Genomic DNA, 11,679 nt, shown 5'->3' with positions numbered 1-11,679 from the left:
ATTATTTATTTTCAGTGAGCATATCTTCTGGGAATAGGAGTTCATTTTAATCTGCAGCCTGACTAGCCTCCACAGAGCTTTTATGACTCTGCTGGGAATTGATTTTGTACCGTATGGAGACTGGCAGCTTCGACACACCAGCCAAGCAGGCTAAATGGCATGCAGGATTGGTGGTACAATACCAGCATTTGGACTTCCAGCCTTTTATTGCTGTGCATCTCTCTTGCAAAGAACGCATGAACTCCAGTGCGTGCCGTTTGAACTCTACCCTTTAAAAAGACTAGTTTGTTTTTGTGGAGTTTGTCTAGCTTGTTGGGACAATACAAGTCGGTTTAAGGTAATATGAAAGAAACTTTGTGAATTTTATGAAACTAGGAAAAGAAAGTGATAAGAGCAAAAGACAGGTAAGTCATACATATTGGATAATTTAATAGGCATGCAGCCCATGACACAATAACAAAAGAGAGGAAGCCTAAGAGTAAAGTCTTCCCCAAAGCGTTTAATTTTGATTTAGATGCTTGCTGTATCTGCAAGGTGGGCGTGAGGTTGTTTAAAAGGATGTGGTTTCTCACTTGCTGATGAGAAATTGTCCTAGCACCCATGCATTGATCCGCAGGGAAAGGCTTTGGTCGTGCAATAATACTGCAAGCCACAGCAAAAGCCACTTTCCTCAGCGCTGCAGTGCCCTTCCTACTTGGAATTCATGAGCGTTTTGCACTCGGCTGGGGCCTCTCTCTGCAGTGAGACCCTGTGAGCTGCAGGGCATCTGTTGCCTGAGAGTTCGCCAGGGAGGCTGCTCTCATGGACCTTTCTATCACTGTTTTGCTGATGATAACGTGATGCTTAGTGTACTATGAAAACAAATCCAATTCTTGTCTCTCAGAAACAAATAACTAGATGACTTCATTCAATATCAATGTACAGGTTTAGGGCTGTACGTTGGTTGCTTTGTTACGTGGGGCAAACCTCAACTGGGGTCTATATTCCTTTATCGCCTGCTCATTTAATAGAGGAGGTGAGGTACTGGCTTTCCAGCAGCTGAAAGGCTCATTTTTATATACTGGCTTTTCTCACGTGCTTCTCTCCATGGCTCCCTGTGCTGCCCCCACTGTGAGATGAGCCCTCACTTGGGCTCAGCCCAGCGATCGCCCTCTTTCACATATTCCATGAATCACTGTTTTGCTTTTCTACAGTTTTTGTACCTTTTCCTCAAAATCAAGGTCCTGGCTCCTGACCAGCAGCATTACCTCCTGAGTTTTACACCCAGCTCAAACCAAGCTGACCCACAGCCCACACGGTGCTGCTGGGCCTAGCTCAGCCACGTGCTGCTCTCCACCGCCGCCTCCTCCTCCTCCACTAATAACACCACAGCCACCGAGAGGCCACGATTCTCGAGATGACACTGTAGTGACATTTCACTGGTGATGATATTGCTAAAAAGCCATGATTTCCTTACGAGAGTGGTTCTGCCGCTTCCCCAGGATGAGACTTCATCGTTACCAAAGTGGGTGTGAAGGCAGTCAACAGCCTAAAATTACCGTGAGTGTAGACATAGCAGAAGTTACACCAGCAGGAGGAACGTGGCTGGGGGAACGCTGCTATTTTTTCTTATGCAGCAGGATCAATATCTGTGGTTCATGATAGAGCAGTCAGCACGGTGGGCTGCCCCTGCGGTGATACGTCACCATCAGCTCTACAGAAAGCATCTTGGCTTGCACAGAAAGAAGAGGCACAAAAATATACACTTGTTAAATAAAACGCTGCAGACTATGCTGGAAACAGACGTCTCTGTGGAAGACAGGGAGCTCCCAATGCTGTTTCGGCCCTGCAGCTGCTGCGTCCACAGGCTGCATGTGCAGCAGTGGGGCCAGTGGCTCTGCCGCTCGCCTCCACTCACCTGTTTCCTGAGTGTCTCAAAGATCCATCAATACTAATCGATACCAGTTAATACCCCCACACTGATACCACCATATCTTCCAGGCCTCTTCTGCTGGAGAGCATCTAAAAGGCAATGCAGTTAATAATAATGTTGGAAATGCCCACTTAAATAAAAATGCTGAGAACTGTGTTCTCAATTAGGAAAAAATATGTATTTTTTAAATGTTACTATAAACTTGAGTCCTCTATTCCTCCACAAACAGATCAGCTGGAGCAGAGAGCAGGTGCTCAATAATGGCAAAACATGCTGTGTCACAGAGAGCGCATGAAAACTCAAAGGACTATAGGTGCCATCTGAGAAACAGCAGGCTGCTTCGGCTACTAATTTAGAAAGAATATAGTTTGGGGTGCATCGTTGGTCATTCCTAGATCCAAAAAGCATCTCAAAATAGCTGACTGGAACATGAAGTCCAGCCCAAGTGCATTGCAGCCTAGCAACTTTTTTTTATTCAAGCCAGTAGGGATCAGGACATCAGGATTTTTTCATGGGGCAGGTGCCAGCTGGGAAGGGCAAAGCCTTGCGGGACACTGAGCAGGGCCAGCGCTGGGTGCAGGGAAGCCGAACTGCAGTGGGGCGGATGCGTGAGAAGCAGGGAAGCAGGTCGGCTGTGCACGGTGCCTACCGGGCTGCTGCCTTCTTGGGTTGAAAGAGGAAATTTGCGGATTTTTAAACTCCTTATACTCACAGAGAGCTTCTATACCTGGAAGTATCATATTGCCTCTCAATTTAGGCTTCAGTGATGTTTTTAGGATTGACTTTTCAGGCTAACAGAAGGGAAAGATAGGATTTCGTTCCTCCAGAAGCAGATGATAATGTATTTTTAAAAACAAATTATGTATGAGGGCTAATTAACTTGGCATTTCCAGCTTAGCATTTTCCTAGATGAATCTGCTCCAACTGTGATCACATTTTGTTGGAAGGAAGCGTCTGCGTACCATCTCTTTCCACCTGCTGCTTCATACGCCGTGATATTAAGGTCATGAGCCGTTTTCCAGTGCCTTGTGCCTTCCAGTTAAGCAAGGAGTAAACCAAAGATCCCGTGTACGGTTTAGTTGTGAAGGCCAAGGTGTCTCACGGTGTGGCTCCTTATGGCCCAGGTCAATGTTTAACAGTGAGAAAGTGCCTAGTGGGAAAGGCTCCCAGAGGGGTTTGCTGCAGAGAAGTGATTTAACTAGCAGAAATGCTGTTGTTTCCGCTCACCGCCAAGAAGAGCTCTGAGCAGGTCGCACTAATGAGGGGAAGGGCGCTACGTGATGAGGGAGTCATTTCCTCCTCCCGCACTCGGGCTGTGCTAATAATTTTCTCTCTCACAGGCTGTGGGTGCAGGTGATGGCTGGCAGGGGCTGGGGGACAGACTGCCTGGGCACGTGAGCAGCAAGAGGCAGGCGAAAAATGGACTTTGATAGGGCTGGCATGCCCGCACTGCTCCCCCTGCTGCTGCCAGCCCAAATCTTGCTTGCTGGTGCTGTGCTGCTTGAGCATCACGTCGCACGAAGGGACGCCGCTTGCCCAGTTTGCTGGGGAAATGCAGCTCAAGAGGGAAAAGCTAACCTTGCTTTGACCTGGGTGGTTATTTTACGTTGACATTATTTCAGCATTATTTAATTCTCAGCAAAGTCCTCCCTGCCCTGCCATGACTGCTTCCCACCCCAGGCGCGTCCCCTGCCCTCGGGGAAGCATCCGGCATCGGTGCCTGGCAGGTCTCCTCAGCAAGTGGCTCGCGGCTGCTCAGGGCTGTGCCAACACCCTCATCGAGGCGACACAAGCCATGTCCACTTCTGGACTTTGTGTCTTCTAAGGCGTTATCTTAAAGAAGGGAAAAGGGTTTGCCTGTATGTAGCCAGAGGGCACTGAGCAGTGGTGGCTCAAAGAAACTGCTTGGAGAAAGCGCTGATGTGATGAACCACCCTAGACTGTACCAAGGGGACATTAATGGGCTGCTCTCATTCAAAAATCATATTACAGTGTGCTGATTTCAACATCAATTGTCCTCCCCGCACATCCACTTGCTACTGCCCCAAATTGAATTAAGGTGATCCAGATGGGTTTCGTACTGCTTTCGGAGAGAATACATCTTATTTTTTTTCCTGAGTCACAGGTAATTAATGCAATATAGGCCAGGCACAGAAAATTCAGAACCAAATCCTCACCCGCTGTGAAATGCTGTAGTCACTCTGAAATCAGTGGAATATACCCATGGGCCTAGTGTGGACGTTTGGCATATAACTTCAGGAGAGAAACTCTCAAGACTTTGATAGGGCAAAGGAATAACGGGTGCCGGCCACAAAACCAGCTTGTGGGAAGGCTGCAGTTCTGCACGGCTGAATGTACGCGTGCAAACTGAAATCCTGAACTTCTTTCACCCCTTTAGCTTTTCTGCCCTTAATTTTTAAGCCTCAATTGACAAATCTTCAGCTAACAAGCTTGGTTTTCTCTTTCCCCTACTAGTCACGCAATTTCAAATTATAAGCATAGGCTGGGGGGGTGGTGGAAGGGGACAGACAAACAAACCCAAAAGACATGAGCCTTAAAAAAAAAAAAAAGTGTCAGTTGTTGTAAAGCCTAAAAGCTCTCATTAAGGTTCTCGTATATTAAACATGATACAGACAAAATACAGTCCGGCTCCAGCTTTTGAGGCTGTCCCAAACTGCTTTCAGAAAAAGCCATACTACTCAGTTTGAAAAAGGTTCAAAATTTGGATTTTTTTTTTTTTTCTTGCTGCGACACAGCGCCTTTCTGCCCCTGAGCTGAGCGAGGCGGGCACTCCTCAGCCGGACAACAGCCAGCAGTGCCTCTCGGGCTGCACAGCACGCGCTGTACTGAGCTCTTTGGCTTCTGCTAATGGTGTTTGATTAATTTTCATTATCAGTGTGAGCAATCTTTGTGCTTTCTCTGCATCTGTCTTATTTAGAGTTGTCTTTTATTTCTCAGTGAAATGGCAGCTCGTACAGACGGTGATCAAATTGTTCCTCGGTGCCTGCTTGAAGCAGTCATAGTTAAGGATGGACATGGTATAATTTGCAGTCCATGTGCTATGGCTCTTAGGGCTCAGATCAAATAAAATAGAATAGCAGATTAACCAGTAATTAAATTAAGTGAAAATGCAATGTGCAGGCTAATACTGAGGTCACAGAAATGTTTGGGCCAGGCAACACTGAATAATGTAGCCAATCAAAATAGGCACGTTGCAGTCACAAAGCTGCAGGACTAAGAGCCCTCGCGCAGACACCCTGAGCTAATAACACACACCACTGCTTCCTCTGCACCCACGCAACGAGCTCGTGCAATGGAAAGGTTCGTGGATTTTATCCTGCATCTTTGCAGTGCTACAAAACTGAGACACAGCAGCCAGGGCACGAAGAGCCCACTTTCTGCTGGAGGGGCAAACACCCAGCTCTGAAGACAAGTATTTGGGGAACGGCTGTATCTGGCCTCCCACGCTGCCGCTGCGCTCTCTCACGCCTGCAGCAATTCCTGGAGGTGCGCAGCTTTTAGAGAAGCTGTGCCTCACCAAGGCAGACCTTCCTCTCCATGACAATTAGTCCCAGCAACTCACTGCCATCTACTACACACAATCTGGACTTCCTTGAGGTGTGGTTATATTTTAATTCACTGCTGCATGCATGAAGAAAAAGGCACACTGTAGCAGCAGCAGTGAAAACAAGTACCGTCCCTGGGGCACAAACAAAGCCATTCCCGATTACATTAGCAAGCAGCAGTGCGCCATGTGAAATGGCAGCCCGAAATCAGCCGTCTTCCCAACGTTTGGGCAGTGAAGAGCTTCATGCTCCCTGTTTTGATAATCAAAACATCACTATTTCAATTAGGTATTTTTTTTCCTTGTAAAGCGTTTTCTCTTAGCTGGCAGAAGAGGCATTGTCCGGGGTTGCAGGTGGCGCCCTGGACCAGCTGCGGGATGCAACGAAGCAGTCCGGAAACGGGCGCAGAGCTGCTTCGCGGAGCGTCGTCATGGGAACGGAGCAGCCAGGGCACCAGCGAGCCCTACACGAACTCTGGCAGCGCCACGGCATAAAATCAGTGTTGTTCAGCAGCGCTAGGATAGCCGGCTATGAGGTCTTTCTCTAGCAGAGATTTAATCTGAATAAAATCCAAAGGCCAGAACTCGAGTCTGTGTGAAAACGGTGTCACTCCTCTTGAGCAGAATGAAGCCAGACTTGATCTTACATCATGTGAGACTTTAGAGAAAGGACTGAGATTAAAAATATCTGGTAGAACCACAATTTCATCCAAAACCCTCTGAAGTAAGGTAACGTTAGAAAGCAGTTATTGAGGCCTTTGTTTACTTGCATGATTTTGTTCACTTGATTTTCACTGGTTTTGCCCATAATAACAGTCTATTAATTTGGCATCCACAATAATTAGTGGCAGAAGAAAAAGGGTCTAGCCCTGTGTGTGAACCACTGCTGCGTACAAGCTAACAACAGTACAAAATACTACTGTAATGTCAGTATTTGTGGTCATCTGAGCTATCTGATCAATGCTGTGTGAGTGCAGCTTACCTCCTTTGCGCAGGTAAACAAGAATTTTCCTTATAAGAAATACCTTTTGTGATCCTGTAGTTGCAAGGGACGGGCAATGGGAAGAATGGTTTCTCACGTAAAGAGGAACACAGAGATTCCTGTTCTTGCAGTTACAAAATAAGGAGTGATATATCTTAAAAAAAAAAAAAAAAAAGAATATTGTTAATGCTACAACACAGAGACCAGCCAAAGTAGAATCAAAAGCAATGTGTAAACCAGAATCTGGGAAAGGTTGAAAATCTTCACTGAGAAAAGGTTAAAAGAGCAAAACTCTATTCGTTGCCACCAAACTTTCATCGTATCTTGCCTAGGTCTGCTGACAAAGTGAGGAGCTCTTAATTAAAGCAGGCTTCTGCAGCGTAAGTGCGTTGCTGCTGCTGATCCCAGCCAGCTGTGTGTGCTTGAGCCTCGTTTCCTACTGACACCCCAGTGTGAACGACGGGGCCCTGCATCGAGCTGGGCTCGCCCAACGCGTGCGCTGGGAACGTGACTGAAGCAGCAGGCAAAGGAAGAAAGCTGAGCCAACGCGTGGGGGGTCCTCTGTTGAGGTTATTGATTAAAGCCCCTCTTCTTAGCAACGAGCTTGAGAATAGTAAGCATAAACTTTATCACAAAAAGGCCTGTCATTGTATTCTAATCTTAGTCTTTCACAGCCTTTAATATACGTCTCACTGGGTACAGTGTTTCCATGCAGGTTACAGCAAAGATTTGACTGAAATGGATTAAATACACAAATGCAGAAGCAGTGCTTTGTGCTGCAAGGGATGAGATCAGAGTCGTGGACTTAAAGATTGTGATTAAGCAGCTGCAGACCCATCTCCAGCTACGGGCCGCCATTCCTTGCATTTGCTGCACGTCTCCTTTGCTGAAGGAAGGGACGTGCACTAGTAAGTGCGCTGATAAAAGCATGGCATATGTCACTAACTGACGTCATACGTAGAGCACTGCAAGCTCCCCACACGGGTGCTCTGGGGAGGCAGCTGGTACCAGCAAAATGCTGTGGTGTATGAGAGCACAGACTGACCTTGCATTAACAGGAAAGGACCTTGAACCCTCAGAGGCCGCAGAGGAGCCGGGAGTGGATTCACTGAAACAGAAAGACACAATAGACACACAGCTCTTCCCTCCATTTGCCTCATGTCATAAATATCAATACAAATGTGGAGATACAGAGGGAAACACAGTTTGTCTAGCTTCTCTTTTCCATATGCATATCTGTCTGTTGTGAAAGGTTTTATGTAACTTCTTCCCGCAGATTGCAAAATAATGCTTTGATTATGAAAGGAAGCCACCAGCCACCACGTTTCCTACATTACTGTAATGGGTCTCCGAGATGAATTATAACTGGAAAGCTTGCTTTTACTGTAAACTTTGTACCCCGTCCACCCACTGGCATTCGTTTCTCTTTGTATTCAGCAGAGACCAAAGACCATTAGACCAGAATACCAGCTAAACCTGAATGGAGCCACTGAGGTTTTGACTCAAAACAGAAACTCATGCGAGAAAATTGTGCTGTTTATTTCAGGGGATTCAGTATCAGTGACAGAATGTGTTCAAATGGATGCTGATGACCAGTCTGCTGAAAGGTGCATTTTTCTCTTTAGCCTGCAGCAACTGACGTTGTAATTAATTGCTTCCTACGCTTCTCTGCTAAGTAAAGGCTGCTGTAGTAACAAGTATTGCCATCGATTACATTTTTTAACTGAATATAGGAAATAGACAAAAGAGAATCTGTATTTTATTTTTCTTTCTGTGCAAATGTCACATGGCTATCAGGCTGGTAATGACTGTAAAACTGCCGATTCAATTACTTATTTACATGATCCCTTTAGATTACTCTCTTATATAACTGTTCATAATTAAAAGACTTTTTCAGCTGAGAAAAGGCATGGAAGCTAGCAACTTCTGAATGTGAGTAGGCTAAACTGATATAAAAAGATGGCAATTTGCATTAGTAAGAAGTAATTGTAATGTAAATTATCATAATACTGTCTACTCTGCCTGCCCAGAGGATCATCACCTAACACTGAACGGCCATTCAGCTGCCGAGCGTGAAGCACACACCACGCAAATTGTCTGATACAGCACAGTCAGTTCAACGGTACTGCCACTGAGTGCAGAAAGTTATTTTACAGATAAACGGGTTTAGGGCACCGGATTTCAGATGTGACTCAGTGCAGCCCTGTAAGGCAGAGTAAAGACGTTGCTGAGTGCATTGTTTGTACAGGGTTGATGCAACTCCGGCAGGCTCCCTTGCAATGGGAAAGGGACAGCAGGCGCACACTCTGCATGTACAGCGCTTGGAAATACAGAGCTCTGTATCAAGCTGACTGAGGGGAAAAGACACGCCCCCGTGAGTTGGGGAAGGGCTGCACGCGCTGCGCGGGTCCTGCCTGGGGCTGCCCAGGAGCTCGGCCGAGGCTGCACCTCCAGGCACGGGGGGAAGCGCGGCGCCCCTGACTGGCCCCTCTGTGGCAGGGCTGCGACTGGGATTTCTCCCGGCACCCCGAAAGCACAGCCTCTGAGGCACCACGGTACCTCCGGGGGAGTGGGGGTGTGAGCGTCGGCAGTGGAGACAAATATCACAGCCTACAAAATGATCAAAAGCCCATCTACAATTCAACATAGTGTACTAACAGCAAAGCATAACATTTAGCTGAGAGAGGCTGGCTTGAAGTTGCAATTCTCAAATCTTAGTGTTAAAGCCCATCTTATGTTATTTTACAAAAGCAAATGACAGGTGAGAGCTTGGACCCATTAAATTTAAGAGGGTTTATCTGGTGAGGGCTGAGCTAGGACTGCAGGAAGCAGCCTCCACTTCGCTAAAGCTCAAACCTCTCGGATAAGCCTTTGAGAGAGCTCTTGAAGATGTAACCTGTCTTTGGCTTTTCTGGAAGATTAACATAGCTGAAGAACAGCTACAGATAGGGCTGTTATGGTCAGGACAATTGCTTTTTCCTTAAAATCAACCCTACCTTTATCTTTTCACAGGACTGGATGATGACCCATGGTTTTTACTGTGGTTTAACAGTCTTGTTTCTGACGCTGGTAGGCTGAAAAACAAAATTCAAAAATGAAACTGAAAAAATCTAAACATGCAAATAGAAACTTCCAGTATTTTTCCTTAATAATTCATCCAGCAGTTTTGCTTACTAAATCAATGCTTATTGTTTTCTGGGGAAAGAACGGGCTCTGCTTCTAGGAGAAAAAGTCTCTGCCTCCTGCAGCGCCAAGAGCCTGTTGCTCACAGGCCCCTCGTTTTTTAGTGGTCACCCTGGATTCGAAGAAGCTCCAATGCAGGGCTTGAAGGTCCCAAAGGCTGTTTCAGCAGCCAGAAAAGTGTATTTATTGACTGTGTATTAGGAATTGTTCAATGTGTTAGAAAAAAAAATATATATATTAGCCTATTAGAAATCTTTCCCACACAGTGAGCTGTTCCAAATGCAGAGTGATGTCTCTGAAACTGCGTGTATTTACTTCAGCTGAAAATCTGATCCATGATTTTCTAAAGATGCAGCATGTTTTTTCAACTCAGCAGTCAATTTGCCAATCGTGAACTCTGAGCGTGGGTGGTTAGGAAGACAGAGAGCCACGTTCATGCTTCAAAACACTTTCAGTGCAGGTAGAGTCGTTAAAAAGATGATTTGTTTAGCTAAGGTTGAAATCTGATCTATGCTCATTATACTACTCTGGTGGCAATTTCTCCTGAATTTTAAATAAAAGTGTTTGTGTTTCTATAGTAACTCCAGTTACTTTACTGAGACGCTTAGTGCACCGCTAGAATTACGCAACCTACTGAATTAAAACAAAGTATAATAATACAACCGAAATGTAAACTATATACAAAGGATAGTTTTATTTCCTAGGAAATTACAGCCACTTACCGGAAGGTGGAGGAGGAGAAAGAAAACAGAGCAACTCTTTGGCAATGTACAGTGTTCCTGCTAAGCAGTTTGGGACAGAAAATGGATATAAAAAAGGTACAAGATATAGGAACTGGGGAGGAAAGACGGGCAGAGGATGTGGCTAAAACAGGACGTCTGCGATTCCTCCTGAAAGGCAGCGGAGAACCTGAAATGAACACAGGCAGTTTCCGTGGCCGGGCTCAAAAAGCCCTTCAGCGCTGACTCCCGAGCAGGAGACCAGCTGAACCCCCTCCTAGCAGCAGCAGGCGCTCTCTGGGTCTTCCCAGCCAAGGACAGGAAAACTCAAACTTGCTCGATCTGCCAGGTCCCAAAGGACTGCAGCTGAAAATGCTGCTTCTCATGAACGTTTATTGCCTCTCTGAAGGAAGGTGAACTCTCTTCTTGCATGGACACCACTAACCACCACGTGAAAAATAGGGGACAGCACTGTATTTTAGGGACATTATCTTAGAGAAAAGCTGTCTATCTATGTATATGTCTATCTATAAAATACATTGAAAATATATACTGCCCTTCTATGTTCAGTTACTGAAAAACTCGTTACCAGCAACCTCCACCTCTCATCTGGAATGCTACTTTGCATCACTTCTAATACGTTTCAAAACTTTTGTGTTGTTTAACTGACCCAAAATGCACTTTATAGGGATAATTAGCATTAATTGTATTTTTAGGCTTAGCTTCAGTGTAACCAAATGCGCAATTTTTTTCTGTAATTTCTCAGAGCCTGTTTGCACAGGGAAAACATTACTCTTGGTGCTGCACATCGGCAGGTCTGCATACAGTAACTACTGCATGTTTGGGGAGGGTGAAGAAGTAGGGTAACTAACGTGTGGTATGTTGCAGGTGACGCCTGGGTCGTGTCCTGCTCCGCGTCCCCTCGCCATCCGCTCCGTGGGGGACAACGGGGACACTCCTTCTGCAGAAGAAAGGCGGTCAGCCCGAAGGAAGGTATCGCACGTTTTTGTTTCCGCAGCCGGGGCGCACAGCACCGCCGCGCTCCCCGGCCGGCCGGCCCGGGGCCCAACCGCCTCTGCCAGACCTCAGCGCACCCGGTTTTTTTCTTCCCCTTCGCATTTCAAACGTGGCTGCTTGTCATTTCTGTGAGCAGCAGGTGAGGAAACGCCGAGTCTCTGCTCTTTCAAGCGCTTCGTGAATGAGGCTGCTGTTTGAAATCCAAGGGCCAAGAGGCGACGGAGAGGCGGCCGGGCAGGGGCGGCCCCCGCCGCCCCGGAACCCGCCGCCGGCGCCGCCGCACCCCGCCGGCCGCCTTCCC

At 46.6% G+C, this 11,679-nt stretch overlaps 1 long non-coding RNA gene across 1 annotated transcript; it reads right to left on the bottom strand.

The window, feature by feature from the left end:
* Positions 1-75: 75 nt before the first annotated feature.
* LOC104147524 (uncharacterized) lies at positions 76-11,664 on the bottom strand. Its single transcript, XR_694910.2, has 4 exons — positions 11,234-11,664; positions 9,456-9,533; positions 7,505-7,567; positions 76-6,613 (listed from the first exon to the last, which is right to left on the bottom strand). It is a non-coding gene; the product is annotated as an uncharacterized lncRNA (long non-coding RNA).
* Positions 11,665-11,679: the final 15 nt, after the last annotated feature.

The sequence above is a fragment of the Struthio camelus genome, chromosome 5 (genome assembly GCF_040807025.1).
Source record: "Struthio camelus isolate bStrCam1 chromosome 5, bStrCam1.hap1, whole genome shotgun sequence".
In the NCBI taxonomy this organism is placed as follows: Eukaryota; Metazoa; Chordata; class Aves; order Struthioniformes; family Struthionidae; genus Struthio; species Struthio camelus.
Note: the sequence above shows the minus strand (reverse complement) of the source record. Positions and strands in the feature narration are given on the sequence as shown.